The 17,377-nt window shown below is 36.7% G+C and overlaps 1 long non-coding RNA gene across 6 annotated transcripts in view; it reads right to left on the bottom strand.

Moving 5' to 3' along the window:
* Positions 1-5,093: 5,093 nt before the first annotated feature.
* The window catches only part of LOC137487827 (uncharacterized), a 62,235-nt gene continuing 49,951 nt past the window's right edge, over positions 5,094-17,377 (bottom strand). Inside the window, exons 3-6 of one of the 6 annotated variants that reach the window (XR_015478544.1) lie at positions 12,894-12,986; positions 8,620-8,745; positions 6,523-8,140; positions 5,094-6,424 (exon numbers count right to left, since the gene is read on the bottom strand). This is a non-coding gene — a long non-coding RNA (uncharacterized LOC137487827). Of the gene's footprint in view, positions 6,425-6,522; positions 8,141-8,619; positions 8,746-12,705; positions 12,776-12,893; positions 12,987-17,377 lie in introns of those variants that run through there. The other 5 variants (XR_015478543.1, XR_015478546.1, XR_015478545.1 and 2 more) reach the window with 5 other exon arrangements.

Below are 17,377 nucleotides of genomic sequence, written 5' to 3'. Positions count from 1 at the left end.
ACAAGCGCAGCCGTTTAGAGGTCATTTCTGGTTAATGATGTCAGAATTTAACGGCATTTTGCGATAGATGTGTGAATGCTCTTTTCCGGAAAAATTCCATAACGTCCTCGCCTGTGTGAACAGCGCTTTTTTGAAATTACCGGTAAAGTCGTTCCGGAAATTTTCCGGATATTTACCGGTATCACTGTGTGAAAGGGGCTATTGACATATGAGGTTTTATGATGTAACGTAGCTCTATCAAAAAGAAAAAAAAAACATATTTCGTGAACTAGTCCTAGATTTTTCCACTCAACCCCCAAATGTTGTAATAATAAATAAAAATAATTTAAAAAACGGGACGCACAAATACACTATCTAACAAAAGTCTTATCGTCGATCCCAGTTGTAAGAGAAACAAATAATAACATAACTTCTTGGATCATTTAGAAAAGTTTCAGAAGATAGATTATCCCCATGAATCATCACAAAAACTGCAGAAGACCTAATGGAATGTGCATGGATCCAAGATTCTTATAGAAATCAGTCAAGTTTGGTGAAGGAAAAATCATGGTTTAAGGTTACATTCAGTACAGGGCGTGCGAGAGATCTGCAGAGTGGAAGAAAACATCAACAGCCTGAGGTGTTAAGACACTTGTGCAGCTTATTACATTACAAACCACAAGAGAGCTATTCTTTCGCAGGATAGCACTCCTTCTCATACTTCAGCCTCCACATCAAAGCTCTCCAGGATTGTCCAGCCCAGTCATGAGACATGAACATTATTGAGCATGTCTGGGGTAAGATGAAGGAGGAGACATCGAAGATGAAGCCAAAGAATCTTAATGAACTCCTGCAAGAAAGCTTTCTTTGCCATTTCAGATGATTTTATTAATACGTTATTTAAGTCATTGCAGAGATGTATGTATGCAGTCCTCCAAGTCATACACAATATACGTTTTTTTCCCACTGCACCATTACTTTATACTCTATACTGTGCATTTTTTCTGTTAAGTTACACAACTTTTGTCTAAGCAAAGTCAGACCTTACTGTCTTAATTAAAAATAAAGGGATGATCATATTTTATTTGGGTAAAATAAGCATAATCTAGAGGCTTTTGCCTTTCATATAAGCCACTTCTGATACCAAATAATCAACTAGAAGTCAAGTTATTATTTGTTGTTCCTAACTCTTGAAATGGTGACAAGACTTTGGTCAAGTAGTGTATATACATATAAATATATAGGGGAAAAAATATCACAACCTCCAAATGTACAAATGTAAAAATTATAAATCACTAAATAAAACAAAATCCATTTAAAAATTAGTTCAGAATTTGAACAGTTTCTGGTTTTATTTATTTATTTATTTTTTTCAAGCAAATTTATGAGGCAGAGAATGATACGAACATAAAAAGTGCTGTATTCCTATTTCAAATGACCCATTTTTCATAACCGATTTCAGTGGTTATAGTGATACGAAACATTAAATAACATGTTTTTAAACAGCCTGAACTCCAATAACTGCTGTTGAATCTTCACTGTATGTCAAATATTGTTCTGAGAATAAAATATAACAAGCATAATATATAGATTTGAAAGACATGAGAATGTAATTGCCCAGAGAACTATTCCTTTAACTAAAATGATCAGTGACGAGGCACAGTTGTTGTACATGTAATAAAGGAGCCTGGGCAAAACCTGAAGAGCATTTACCTTATATGAATAAGACATTAAGTTATTTTGCACTAAAATGTTACAAACTCCCTCTAGAATTGTGTTCATTACAAGCGCATATCTCGAATCAAATGTGGCTGGTAATCATAGGATAAGCCCCGAAGACAAGATTACATGAACTACATGGTAATGAAAGCAAATGCGGCATAAAGCAGGAGAAAAATGTACACTCAAGTGTGTTTTAATCTCTGTAACGTTAAGCCGACTAAAGGTTAGTTGCGCTTGAGGCCCGCGCTGTACACTGGGGATCCCAGAGAAGTAGAAGAAGCTGCTGGAATCAAGGGCAGTCAACATGTCACCGACTGCTGAGGGTTGTAACTCATCATGGCCGAGGCTTAAAACGCTGCGTCGGTTCCCATTAGCCTCGCCTGTCTCTTTAGCCTTAATCTTTAATGGGCATGTCATGTTAGGGGAAATGCTAAACACCAATCTACCTCATCTCGGGCTTTGATTTCTTTCGCTTTTTACCCCACGCTTTCACGGGGTTGTCGTTTCCTCACTTCTGCCATCATCGCTGACAGGCAAAGTTTACATTGTTATTCACAAAAAAAAAAAAAAAGAAACATTTGTGGGATTAAACTTTACTCCGAAGAGCTCTAAAAGCACCATTCGCGCTTTCCTTTGTGCCAAAAAATGATGTTCATATTCAATCTGTCAAGCTGCAAATGTTGTGAAGAGCACTGAAAGGTCTGTTGTCTGTGTTATCTAAGCGCTCCTGATGTTGTTTTGAACGCGCTGTGTCATGGCCTATTTTCCAGTCATTCACCGAATGAGTCTCATTCACTTGCACGCTCATTTCGGTTACTTGTTGTAGTTCTGACTCATTTAGCAAGCAATAGGCTGTTTATTTGCCATACAAAAGACATTTAGCTAGGGCTCAAAATAATCTCCCGAACAGCATGTTTAGTGATACGTACACCATCGTTCAACAGTTTAAGCAACAGTGACGGGTGAAACTTTTACATCGACTTCATTAGACTCTGATACAGTGAGCGCTTTTGATGGATTATTCTAATTAATATAGACTTTTCTTGGAATGGTACTGACGGGAAGTCTCTTATCACAGAGTCCAACACATCTCATGTTTCAAAAGCGTCCAAACTTTCTGAACTTCTAAGTCTAATATATAAGCATGCATTGATAAAAAGTCTCTGAGTCTCTGAAGCAAAAAAAAAAGTCTAGTCAGCATTAATGCAGAATGATCTTTATCAACTGGGGTGTCTTTCTTTCTGTTTCCGATACATAAAACTGAAATTAAAAGCTAGTGGGCAAAATTATGAGACTCTGTATGTGATGAATTAAAAGAATAAACCAGTTAGAAAAAAAAAAACTATGATAGAAATACGAAGAGTGTTGCATATAGCTTTTAGGCTGAGAACTGGTGGCGGTGGACATTGATGAAGTCATTTCACTGAAGTGCGTTTCCAAATAGCTTCCATATTATCTACTTTCTCTACTTTTCAAAGTGCAATATCCTTCTACTCACTATATTTCATAAAAACACACATCATCTTTGATATTCTGAAGCTTGAGGTGCAATTGCAACATCTGAGTCATGAACAATCATTCCTGTGAGCTGATCCTTTAAAGAAATAGATATATAAACTGTTGAATTGGTGTACAGATCACTCTGAATGAACCATTCAAGAATTTGATTTGTCTGATTGCAGCTTTTCAATTGAACAATCTGGTTCAAGCAAGTCTCACGTAAACTACTCTGGCTTAAAGAATTATCTACTGGTACAAACAAGTAACTCTGGAATATTTTAGATATAAAATGATTGTGGTTTATATGTGTACTAGAACCAAAAACAAAAAAACAAAACACCAGACTAAACCAATTAGGGTTAGGTACTGAAACCCGGTGCCATTATAGCACCTGTACCTTTGTAACCAATATGTACTGGACTGAATCAGCTTATGAATTTCGGTTGCTAATTTCGGTGCCACTGTTGCTGCAACAAGGACTTAAGAAGCATCAAGGGGTGCATCAAAGGCACACATTGGTATGCGTTATCACACCATCTCTAAACATTTAATTCTAAACAACTTTGAGGAATATGGACGGGCGATGCCAGGCATTTGTTTTTGTTGCTTACGGAGCAGATGCATGCAATGCACGCAGTACAGCGCATTCGGTGTGCGAGAGGGACTCTCTTCAGATCAACACGCATGATCGCGTTCATCAAATTTGCTTAAACTAAGCGTTCTAAATCATATTTTACAAGCAAGGATTCGGACACAACAGCATAAAGCAGATGCTTTACAAAGGTTGCGTGTAAGATGGTGAAACACGTCAAACTTAATGACACATTTGAGGGCTCATGGAATCAACTTAAAGGCAGAGGAATGCACGGTCTCTGAAAGCATGCAACATCATCTGGCACTTTCAATGTGTACGTACATGGACACAAATGCTCCGATTTTGATATGATTAAGACAGTACTTTAAGAGTCCAGACTACTATGTAAACATTGATTTTTGATTACCTTAAAGGACCACAGACACCTGTGTTGCGAAATGCGGAGGTTTTTTCTTTACATTCAACGTGCGGTATAATTTCCATTAAAAGAGCACTCTTCCACCAGTCTTTACATAATGCTTGCATCAAATACCTGTTTGGGACATGAGTAAATTGTTCATGAATGAAAGTGAAAGTGCAGTTTAAGTCGAAAAATTTAAATTGAAACACCTGAAATTACATGAAACTGAAATTACAAGGAAACATAAACAGCCGGGTGACGCAATGACGTTAATCAATCTATGTGCTATAACATGTAAGATGGGATCATGAAAGGAAGGTAATTCCTTTGAAGGGTGGCAATAAACATCAAAGAGATAAGCCTCCCTATACTCAACCAATACCGCCGAACAACCATGCCCCTTGCTCTTAAATGTGAATCTATTCCGTGCTTTTTTTTTTATTCAGACATGAAAACACTTTGAGGGGCGGCAAAAATGGCACAGTGGGTAGGGCTGTCACCTCACAGCAAGAAGGTTGCTGTTTTGAACCTTGGCTGGGTCAGTTGACATTCCGGTGTGGAGTTAGCATGTTCTCTCTTTGTCTGTCTGGGTTTCCTCTGGGTGCTAAAATGCATGTCTTTCCACTAGTCCTAAGACATGCTCTATAGGTTAATTGGGTAAGCTAAATTGTCCGTAGTGTATGAGTAAATGTCCTGGTTTTCCAGGTTGGGGGTTGAGTGTTGAGCTAATGACCCACCTCGTAAAAATTATGAACTTATGAATTATATCAACTTCAAAATGGCCCTCAGAGTAAATATGAAAACACTTTGATGGAGGATGGGGGGTATCCTTTATTTTCTCATTCTAATGTTGACAGGTATGCATCAAACAAAGGTAAAAACAGCATGCCAACATCATATGTCAAAAACATTTTTATTGAAAATCTTCACCTTTGCAGGATGTTCAAAAAGTTTCAGTTACCTGATACTGCATCAGCATGCAGTCAAAACCCTGAGGTTTTAAAAATAGCTGCATTCATCTGGACAGGGCTTTAGTTTCTAAAATACTCAGACTTACCCATCTGTCATCTGATGACAGATGTTCATCTGCAATCTATTTAAAGTTGCTCAATCACTTTTCTTTCCCATTCTAACATTTAGTTTGAATTTCAGCAGATCGTCTTGACCACATCAACATACCTCAATGCTGCCACCTGACTGGCAGATTAGATATTTGTTTTTACAGGTTTAACAGGTACTCAGTAAATGTGCTGTTTCTACTCAAATTTGGCTAAATATGAAAGCACCCTATAACATATTTTATTCAAATTTGACCTAAAATTTTATGAGATGTTTAAATGTCAATGACCAGATGTACGGTAATGACAATTTTCAATAATTCACAATAATGGTTCAAGTCAAATTTAAAGACCTTTTAATACATTATTAAGACTATGAAGAATTAAATTTCAGACTTATATAAGGCTAAATGCTATACATTTTTTAAAAATTAGCCACATATTTTAAGTAATGTGTCAAATCAAGAAAACCCTAGTTTTATAGATGAATTGTTTTCAACATAACATAAAAAACTCTTTAAATCTTTAAAAAGCTAAATGTATGTACAAGGTACTGTTATAATGTTAGTTAAAGGCCTACAATAATGTTTTTGAAATGTAAGACATTTTAAGACTTTCAATAATATTAATAATAGTTGTTTTGCTCAGTGGAAAAAAAAAACTATTTGTGCATTTCACGCGTGTTTTCCTGCTTTTAATTGGTTTTCTCTCTCTTCTGTCTAATTTAGTTCATATTGTGTCAATACTGTTCACATGAGGCTTCAGTGTAATGCACGTGTGCTACAGAAAGTCACCTGAATGAACAAAGTCAATACCCAGAAACACACTGAAGTGCACAAGGCCACTGATCGGCCAGTTATTTACGGCAGCTCTGCTTCTTCATTGGACATAGGAGAACTCATTCTCAGACTAAGAACTGCTTCTCCCAAGGTCTTTTTTCCACCATCTCATGGCAGTTGGGTCCTTAGGCCCTTCTGGGGTCAGTAGAGCTTCCTTACAGGCCATCACATCCTTTAGCAATGAGATTCATACTGAACTGAACTGAATCATCATTGAACAGACTCAAACTGAAACTTCGTGACCTTTCTGATATTGCTTCTTTAAAGCTGCTTTGACACAATCTATAGCTATGGATGCTCACAGGTAAGTTAAAAATGGTGACTTGACTTACTAGTGGGCGAGAAAGCAAGGAAATAAAAATATTCAGATGGCAGAAATCATTTCTAACATAATGCATGTGGGTTGTTACAATGGCAAATTATGCATACCTTGTCTTGGTGCAGGGCAGCATGGTGGCTAAGTGGCTAGCATGGTTGCCTCACAACAAGAAGGTTGTTGGCTCAAGTCCCATCTACTGTAGATCAGGTCTGTGTGGGTTTCCCAACGGTCTAAAGACATGCAGTATAGGTGAATTGGATAAACTTAATTGGCTGAAGTGTGTGAATGGGTAAGTGTGTAGGTGTTTCCCTCTCTGAATGTTAGGTTATGGCTGAAAGGGCATGAACTGTGTAAAATAATTGCAAGAGTGGCAGTTCATTCCACTGTAATGACCCCTCATAAACAGGGAATAAGCTGAAGGAAAGAAAGTTGGGGATTGTTTTGGTGCACTTTCTCATAATACACCCCATAATATTGCATGTTCAGTTAGTAGGCAAGAAAGTTTTAGCTGTTTCACAGTTGTTGAAACACATTCGGCCACATGAGTGTTTACTCAGCAAATGCGATCTAGTCGAAAAGTGTTTTCAACTATCTCTGGAAGTGTTTGAAAATGGACAAGCTTAAAACGTCATACTGTATATCCATTTTACACCTATGCTCAGCGTCGTCCACTTGCGATCTGATTGACATAAAAGCATCCTAATACCAGCCCTAAATGGGAGCTAAAAGTCTGAATACCACACCAAAGTGTAGCATTAGTCACATCACAAGGCCTTCAATTTTTCTGTCCTTTCACCCTGCTTATCTGAGTACATGACAGGTATTTGGTAATCACTGTCTGCCCATCAGAACAACAGCGCGCGTTGAAGAGTGAGTGGTCTGGAAGACAGCTGATGTCAGGAAGGCCAGCGAAAATTCATTAGAGCTTGAAATATTGAACCTGTAAGGCACCGAGTAACAATCTCCCACTGGGCTTCATGTCTGGTTTTTCATGTTTGTAGCGAATGTGAAGCCATGCACAGAGGATCCAAATCTGTAAGGACACCCCCAGTATACTGTATGTGCGGAGGAAGTCGCAGCGCTTCTCTTGTGAACTCCTGAACCTTTGCAGCCACATTAGCCAAACGCTGTTCCCTGCTAGAGAGGACATGAAGGTTCGCTTCAAAACAAGGCAAATCTGAGGTGCTAACATCTCTCTCCAATGGGCCGGAAAATGCAGCACACCGGTGGAGGGGAAAGCATTTATTGGCCCCACAATGTCCACCATCACAAGCCAATTCGAGAAAGCACAGACGGCATTAAATTTTTAGCCCAAATTCCTATTTTCCCACAGCTTAGCGCTTACCTGCCTCCAAAAGGCACAGCTATTGCTTTGTCATCAGATGGTGGATTATCGGCGGAAACGTGAAGCCGTTGTCAAATCCAGATTCGTGAATATGCCTCCATCTACCAAGTCTATGACTTTATGTTTACTCTGAGGAGGGGGATGGAAGGGTCCGAATGTGAAGAAATGAAAGATCATGGGGTCTGCCGCATCTCATCCGCTTCTCTACATTTCATTTCACCCTCAGCATTCATTTTGCTGCCCCTAAAATGATCAGAATAATTCATGTGCTCTGGCGTTGCCTGTAGAATGTGATTTCCACTTCTCGGCCCTCTCAGCTGAACAACCCCACAGAGGCATTGGACTTTGAGGTCACTCGGCTCCAGCATAGATGATGCCCATATCTATAATTCAATGGACAGGAAAAAAGGGATGAGTACAGATCACAGACTACTTAGAAGACATACGGTGGTGCGAAATCTCCCTCGTGTCCACAAGATTGGACCCGCATTCCGATGGGGGGCATCTAAAAGCAAAGTCCATTAGCAGGAACCTTTTCTTTAAAATATTCCTGCCCTCTGAAATGTTTGTTTTGGCCCTCTAAAGTGAACTTTTAGTTTTAGTCTATTTTCGGGTCTTGTGCGTTTGCACTGTAGATGTTTTCTCTTTTTTTCAAATGTAAGTGTATCTCCGTTCTCAATTCATTCGTCCAAATGTCACTGAATCCACTTTAGTGGCTAACACATGGCAATATGGAAATGGTTCCATTTTCGTCTTAGATGCACTTAGCTTTACCAAGTTTAAAACTCCAGTGTACTAAACAGGCTTTTTGCTCAGAAATGGGAGACATAAAAATTGCACTAGTTCAAACAGGATTACAGACCTTTTCATGTGAAGTGCTAGTCCTTTCAAGTTCGATCACAAGTGGCCATTAGGTCTTCTTGCATAGCTTCCCTCTCAAGCACTTCATTGATTTAGCTCAAGGGCCTCTCTTAACCAGTCCAGTTACCTATTAATAAACCTTGTTGTGAACAGAGAATGACACATATGCTTCTGCTGAGTCCAGCTCATTTTGAAGACCTCATATGACACCATTATAAGAAAACGACACATAACAGAGAAAATTGAATACTCTTTTGTGTGTCCTTGAGATGGAAATGTAGAATTGGAATAAGTACAGATTTCCGATGAAATGGTTTGAACAATAAATACTGTTCTTCGTTGTTGATCTAAGGGAAGAATGAGTCCTTGATTTAATCTGTGCGCTCTCCCTATGGCTTAACTGTTCTCAGCGAAATCATTTTCTCCGCCGTGCAACCACACGATGCATAGAAAATGCCAATAAAATGGTTTACAATCAAGCAGAATGAACCCGTGAAAAGCCTTTTTCTTGGTCACATTAGATCCTGTCTGTCATTTGTAATGTATTTTTTCTAGCTTAATATACCACGTGGAAATTTTATTCTCTCAGAGAATAGTTTTCCTTGATTTTCTACTGATTTCAAAATCATATTTAAAAACAATGATTAACTGCTTGTATGGATTTGTTACCTATGGATGCACCACTGTAAATATTCATTCATTAATTCATTTTCTTTTTGGCTTAGTTCCTTTATTAATCTGGGGTAGCCACAGCGGACTGAACCGTCAACTTATCCAGCATATGTTTTACGCTGCAGATGCCCTTCCAACCCATCACTGGCAAACACTGTAAATAAATGTCATATATTATATTCACAAAATTGATAAAACTTATTGATTTAGCATGATGCACTATTTAGCAAATCTCTGGAGATTTTTGCTCTCGGAAAATAATTTTTTCTAATGATTTTATAATAATAATAAATATAATAATATAATGATTAAATGCTTAAATATGTTACAGTATAGTCTTACAGTATGTCCTACAGTATAGATGCACCACTGTCATATAATATACTCACATAATGAATAAAAGTCATTCACTTACACTTTAAATTGTTAAAATAAATAATGACACTATACTTTTTAAAAGAGGCTTAAACTAATTATGAAATAACCTAGTTTTGCAGACCTTTATGTTTCTCTCTACAAAATATTACTTGACTTGTTTTTATTTTTTAATTTATTTATTGTTGTTGTTGTTGTTGTTGTTGTTGTTGTTGTTGTTGTCGTTGTTGTTGTTGTTGTTGTTGTTGGACCAAACTTGACTCCAACTTTATAAGATTATAATATTGGCTGGACTTGTGTTTATTTTTTTCTGGTAAACATTAGACATTCTGAGTGTTGAAAATTATTTATTATTAATATATTATTATATTTTAGATATCTACTCTGACAGATTTACAGTAATATAGTGTGTCATAAGTAAGCCCAAGCATGAAAATGTGTTCAAATTTAGTCTCTTTACAGTGTACCCAAAATAAATTCTCAAAATGTTTCATTGCATGATCACCAATACCCTCTCCAAGAACAGCTACGTGATATGCTTAGAAAATCTACACCAACAAAATATCAATATGTTTGAATATCCTGACATTTAAGCACTTCTTGAAACCTAAGCAGAAATGCTAAGCATTGTGACATTATTATATCCAAAAACCTTCAATTTCAGGCAGTCTAGCCCTGTATATACCTGGAATCAGGTTGCATTTTCTTTACATAAATCTCACCATGACCCATAGAAAAGCACATTATGTGCCATTATATGTTTTCTAGACAGAGGTAATTTAAAGCTTAGTGCACATAATATTTTTTTTTTCTCAGAAGTTGATTTTTGTGTGTGTGTGTGATGAAAATAGATGCAGTTTTGTAACTGAAGGCCTTGAGCATTACAATTATTTGTCTAATTGTAGGTAATTGTTGTCATTATTTAAGTCATTATTTTTTCATTTAGAGATTAACTTTAAAAATCAGTTAAAAAACCTTAAAGGTCTTCCTAAACTGTTCTGCAAACAGGCAGTTTTTTTTCTAATTAGATCTTAACCAGGGTTTGCTAAATGTTTTAAGTAATCAATTAAGTAATTGTAAAACGAATTTTAAAAGATGTTTATGCTAATACTAAGTTAACATGCCTACAGTATATACAGAATAAAATATTTACATATGCAAATTTCACAACACAGGCTCATTAAGTAAATGTGTGTGTGTACATTTTTAGAACCGACAAATAATGTGCTTATGGTTACATATGGCTGCACGCTATGTGTGAAACGAAAGATATGAGGTGGTACTGTACCACTGACTGCTAAGTATGAATGTATGAATAAGTATGAGTGGCTTTTTGGTAGCACATACGGTGCCAGACTTTGGAGGCGGAACGAACTGCAACAGTGTTCGAGTTCAGTGAAGGACAATTCCAGATACCAGGTAAACCCCAAAAAAAGCACACGGCTGTGGTGGCTTTTCTCTTCTAGTCTTCTTTTAAAAATCAGTTGAGTTTAGAAAAGGGAGTGGGTGGGTCAGTCGGTATCAAGCTGATATATTATGGACAACAACACGCTTATGCGTTCTCTCATGCATGCACACAAGAAAGACGTTAATATTCTCTGAAATGTATACCGCTGCCTCTGGTGGATTTATGAGAAATAGCACATATGAGAAAACAAGCCAATAGTATCTGGATGCAGACTTGGATTTGCAAGCTGAGACTGTCAGACACAATGCACTCAATGGAGCTAGTGAAGTCGCAGTAAGGGTTAGGGGTGTGCATTAAAAAGCATTGCATGCAGCTCAGATTGCAACTCCGCTGAGTCTGAGTCTGCATCCAGACCCCTCGCAAACAGCCTCTTGTGGATTTGTGGAAAAAAATAATAAAAAAAACTGCAAGGCAAGGCAGTTAAGGGAACATGTTTGATGGTTCTCATAAATGTAGTCATATTTCCAATGAGCCTGGGTTGAAATTTCAACAATTTACTTGTTTTAAAGTATGTTCCTGAGAAGGATAAGTTAAAAAGTTTGAGGTTACCATTTGCTTATGGCAAATTAAATAAAAAAGAACTATTAAATCTGCTTGCAGGGGCTAAAATGAAACAAAAAAGCAAAATACAAAAAGAAACTGCCAACTATAACCAATGGAAAAAGAAATTGCTGCCTATGAGTCCGATACCAAATTGACAGCGATAAATGAAGCTGTAAACAGGCTCTAAAACATTTTGACCTTGGCCACTTCCGACCATTTCCAGAGGTAGTTGAAAACACATTTTATCAAATCGTTACAAAGTGAAAATTGATGTAGAGTTTGACCAAAAGAGGGAAGAGTCTCAAAGAAATATCAACACAAGTGGTCACAAGACATTAAAATGCAGTATTAATATGGAGCTACATGGAAAACAGCAATGCATCTTTTCTGACCACTTATACAATAATTGGTTCACTGAAAAAAAACATTAACATTAGGTTAAAAACAAGGCCTTGGACATGTAATTTCAACCTTTCATTTTGATCTAAGGTTCTATTTAGGTGTCAGTGATTAGATCTCCACCCTCACCTTCATTCATGATCATTTCACAAACTAAGGGCCCTCTAAATAATCCACGCTACTTCAGTCACATCTGCTTTGGTCTGAAGGAGAGATGTTCCTTCTCATCTTTTTTTTTTTTAGGGACTAAGATGCTCTCAAATAAGGGGTCGACGACTCCACCCGCATCACTTCAACCATTCTCCATTTTAAGGGCTTTTAAGAAAGAAAGGGAACATTTTTGCTCTGTTCAATGAGTGCCGACTTGTTTCGAGGGTTTCTCCAGATTTCATCTACATTTGTCCAATTATAATATATCAGTTTTTAAGAAGAATTGCCTTGGTTAGACTATAATGACATAGAGGAAGCATATAAAGTAGTATGCTTCATATGCATTTCACATCCCATCGGGAATGGCCATAAGTGGAAAATGCATTGAAATTGGCTGCCATAAAGCACGGCTGTCCCACTTTCTTGGGCACATTTTGTTAGGCTCCACATTTAAATTTTCAACTCTCGAAAGACACACACCTCATTAGCCATGCTGTGATGCCAGGAAAAGCAATGAATGGAATAAGTCCGCTGATACATGAAAAGTCCCCTGATAAAACATCACCATTAGATAGCTTACAAAAATACTTTCTTTTAGAGGACGTGTATTATTATTTAACACAGCAAGACTATACTGTTAGTGATGGAAACAAACAAAAGAGCTCTACCTTTTCGATATTGATCTTTGTGCCCTGGTGATCTTGCACATCCATCTGAACAGGCTGGACAGCCTGCTTCAACTCTTTTGCTTCTTTTTCTTGCTATTTGTAAAGAAGAAAAAAAAGATTTTTAGTATCAGAGTGCTCCTATATCATACGTTTAGGGTAAATGTTTCAAACCCAGCTGTTTCTGATAAGTTGATGTACTGGTAAAAGACAGTGAGCGCCCTGAAGGGAAATCAGGCTGAAATCAAGTTTACCTGCCTCTAGTAACAGTAAATCAAGAACAATCCATCGAGCTGTCGGCAATGCGACATCAAAAAGATTCACATGTCATGTTTATGAATATGTTGAAACATCCTCTCCAACGAAACACATGGGAAAATTGCATCATATCAGTGGTATGTTCAGATGTATTTGTGTCACACTAGAATGATTATGTGCACAGTGTATGAATCCTGCATGTGATCAGGAAAAAAAAAGGAATGAAAAGAAAAGACAACGACATTATTAATATTATTATAGGCGTCATGGTGGCTCAGTGTTTAGCGATGTCGCCTCAAAGCAAGATGGTCGAGTTAGAGTCCTGGCTGGGTCAGTTGGCATTTCTATGTGGAGTTTGCATGTTCTTCCCGTGTTGCGTGGATTTCCTCCAGGTGCTCCAGTGTCCCCCAGAGTCCAAAGACATGCACTATTTGTGAATTAAATAAACTAAATTGGCTGTTTGTGTATAAGTGTGTGTGTGTTAATGAGCGTATATGGGTGTTTCCCTTTACTGGGTTGCAGCTGGAAGGGAAAACAACTCAGCTACGTAAAACAAATGCTGAAATAGTTTGTGGTTTATTCTGCTGTGGCCACCTCTGAAATAGAGACTAAGCCGAAGAAAAATTAATAAATGATTATTTGTTGTTGTTGTTGTTGTTGTTGTTGTTGTTATTATTATTATTTCAGAATTCAGAAATGTAATATTCCTGCAATAGTATTTTTGTAATACAATAAATTTGCATAAAAAGGTTATTCATTGATAATGGTAAAGAAATAACAATAATGTGTACAGTATTTTAACAAAAAGGATGTAGCATGTACTGTTATTTTATGCATGCAAAAAGCAATTAGTTAACTTTACTTAAAAGTAAAACAGTTGGCTGAGTTTACTTTTTAAAAATTAAAGTACACCTGTTGCCCTAAGATTATTAAGTAAATGCACTATTAATTAAAGTAAGTTAGGTCAACCCATTTACATTAAGTTTACTACTTACTACTTGCATCTCTTCTCTGCCATTTACAAATTGTCTCTTGTGGCTTTAGAGGGTAGTAATGTTTCCAACAGAGTTGGTTCTAAGGAGATCTGTTGAAGATGCTTAATCAACCCCATCCCTGTAATTTTTTACAGTGAACGGCTATATTTATTTTTATAGGCACCTGTGTGTTATTCTGGTGTTATTTTCTAGTATTGTTAACTGCAGACAGAAAAAGCAACTGTGGGGCAAAACAAAACTGTTTAGAAGTCTACTGTACAGTATATAGTGCAGGAGTTTATGAGTTAGTCACAATGGTGTACTCAGATACCTGTAACACTTCATTTTGATGGTCCGCTTTTGTCAACTGTGCAACTATAGAAGTAAAATCTGAATAAAATCTGCAATTACTTCACGTTGACTCCACCAAAAGACATTCCACCAACTCTGTGTAACCTTGTAAGAGCATATCGGCTAACACTAACCTAACAGTATACTCTACTAGCACCATTAGCCGAGTCGCAGCGTTACATAAAGGAATTGAAAATGTCGATGAAACTTTACAATAGGGTTCTGTTTGTTATTGTATTTACTAACATGAACAAATGATGTAAAATGAATTTATTACACTACTTATTAATCTAAGTTAACATTAGTAAGTAAAAAAATGGTCCATTGTTGGTTCATGTTAACTCACAGTGCATTAATTAATGTTAAGAAGCACAGATGTTGATTTTATTAATGCATTAGTAAATGTTGAGCTATGATTAAGCATTGATGTATTATTTTTTATTTGTTTATGTTTGATAATACATTAACTAACACAAACTTATGAAACCTTATTGCAAAGTGTGACCAGATTTTTCACACAATAGTTTCCAAGTGTTCAACTTGTCACAGGTCCTGGAATTAAAGAAGTCACAGTTTCTGTTATATATATTTTTTATCACTTCTCTAGTCTGAGTTTGTCACGATCTCTCTCTCCATCTTGGAAATGCCAGTATTGATTCTTGTTTTACCGCTCCTCTTGTCTGAGAATTGTCTTGAGTTGCTTGATCTATCCATATATTTTCAGTTTATGGAGTTGTTTTTGGCAAACCAGCCTACAGCAAACAATAATAAATGAGAGGATTGCTGGATGCTACAATTACTAGTGTTCGCTTGCTTTTCCTTAGGGCATATGGTTGTGTTTTCTAGGTTTTTACTTAAGTAAACCATCATCAAGGTTAAGTAAGGGATAACTGATGATGGGTCATTGAATTATTCAAAAAAACAAGGCACAATTAATTAAATTGAACATAGTTTATGCAAATTTTTGCACACTTGACTGAATTATTTTGTCTCTATTTTCTATTGTATAAACTTACTTTTATAATTGCTATTATTGTTTTTTAAAACCAAAATTCAACAAAAACAGACAAGGGCCCCAGGGTTATTTTTTATCTCCCCTTCACTATTTACTTGGATAATCTTCTCTGTATGCATATGCACAAATTGCCCAAACAACATAGTACTTTTAATGTTTTTCTATGAAAGCTTAAGGAGGAAACTGTGTTATATTTTGTGTTTTGTCTTAAAAAAAAAAAAAAAAAAAACATAAACTAGCTGACAAAAGTCTTGTCAAGAACAACAAATAATAACTTGACTTCTAGTTGATCATTTGGTATCAGAAGTGGCTTATATGAAAAACAAAGGAATCTAGATTTGTTTCTAGGTAAAAAAAAATGCCTTCATTTTTTAATTATTTAATGAGTACAGTAAGGTTTGCCTTTGTTTTAACAAAAGTCTTGTCACTTGACAGAAATAATGTACAGCATAGAATGTAATGTCATGACGCAACGGGAAAATAGTTAATATGTGTAATTGTGTATGACTCCCATGAGCTTGGAGGACTGCATCCATACATCACCGCAATGACTCAAATAACTTATCAATAAATTCATCTAAGAAAGCAAAGAATGCATGGCAAAGAAAGCATTCTTGCTGGACTCCCAGAGTTCATCAAGATTATTTGGCTTCATCTTCAATGCCTCCCCCTTTATCTTACCCCAGACATGCTCAATAATGTTCATTTCTGGTGACTGGGCTGGCCAATCCTGGACCACCTTGACTTTTGATGCGGAGGCTAATGTATGAGAAGGAGTGCTATCCTGCTGAAAAATTTGCCCTTTTCTGTGGTTTGTAATGTAATGGGCAGCACAAATGTCTTGATACTTCAGGCTGTTGACGTTTCCATCCACTCTGCAGATCTCTCGCTTACCCTCATACTACATGTAACCCCAAACCATGATCTTTTCTTTACCAAACTTGACTGATCACTGTAAGAATCTTGGGTCCATACAGGTTCCAATAGATTTTCTGCAGTATTTGTGATGACTGGGATGTAGTTCAACAGATGATTCAAGGGAAAAGTCTACCTTATGCCACTTTTCCAAATGATCAACTAGAAATCAAGTTATTACATGTCGTTCTTACAACTCGGATGGACAACTAGACTTTTGTCCGGCAGTGTACAGTGATGATGTATGCATGTATACAAAATGCCTACAGAACATTTTGGTGGCTGTTATTTTTGATATTTTTAAAAGCACAATTAAAAGTGGCAGTGCTTTGTACATTTTATTTTTTATTAATGATATGAAGTAAACCCGATGTAGCCAGGGTTGGTGAGTGATGTTATCCTGCGGTTCCATTTAAAGACTTTCCTAACTTGTGTCCTCTGATCCAGAGGAGTTCGTTCTCCCTGATCAATCTTGCCTGAACTTTTAACAACACAAGTCTGAACTTTGCATACTTAATAAGAAATGGCTGAAGAAACAGGAGTTTAACTCTCATTAGCAATAAATATCTGTTTACTGTATGTCGAAAAAAACAAAATATGTTAGTTTAGTTTATGTTAGATTACCAGTTACTTGAGGGATTCTGATTACATAACTTGCATGACTTGTAATAAATTAATGCCAAAACTTATACAGTATGTTATTTCAGCAGCTAGAAGCTGTTTACACTGGACGCAAAAAAAGCAAACGTTCACATCCTTTTGTCCTTCATGTCAGAAGAAAATGAAGGGTTGGAGTAATCAGTTAGTCAGCAGTTTGTAGTTTACATCACTGCCAGTGTACATAAAATCACAGATTTTATTGGGTTTTAAGTCGTGTCATGTTGCATCCCTTTTGTGTGGTTTAGACCAGTTTTAACAAATCCTTCTGCCAAAATCTTCATGGAAAAGAAAACTCAAAAAACAATCAGAGCAGT

Source organism: Danio rerio, chromosome 2, assembly GCF_052040795.2.
Source record: "Danio rerio strain M-AB ecotype USA chromosome 2, GRCz13ab, whole genome shotgun sequence".
NCBI classification, from domain to species: domain Eukaryota; kingdom Metazoa; phylum Chordata; class Actinopteri; order Cypriniformes; family Danionidae; genus Danio; species Danio rerio.
This window is presented reverse-complemented; position numbering and strand designations above follow the sequence as displayed.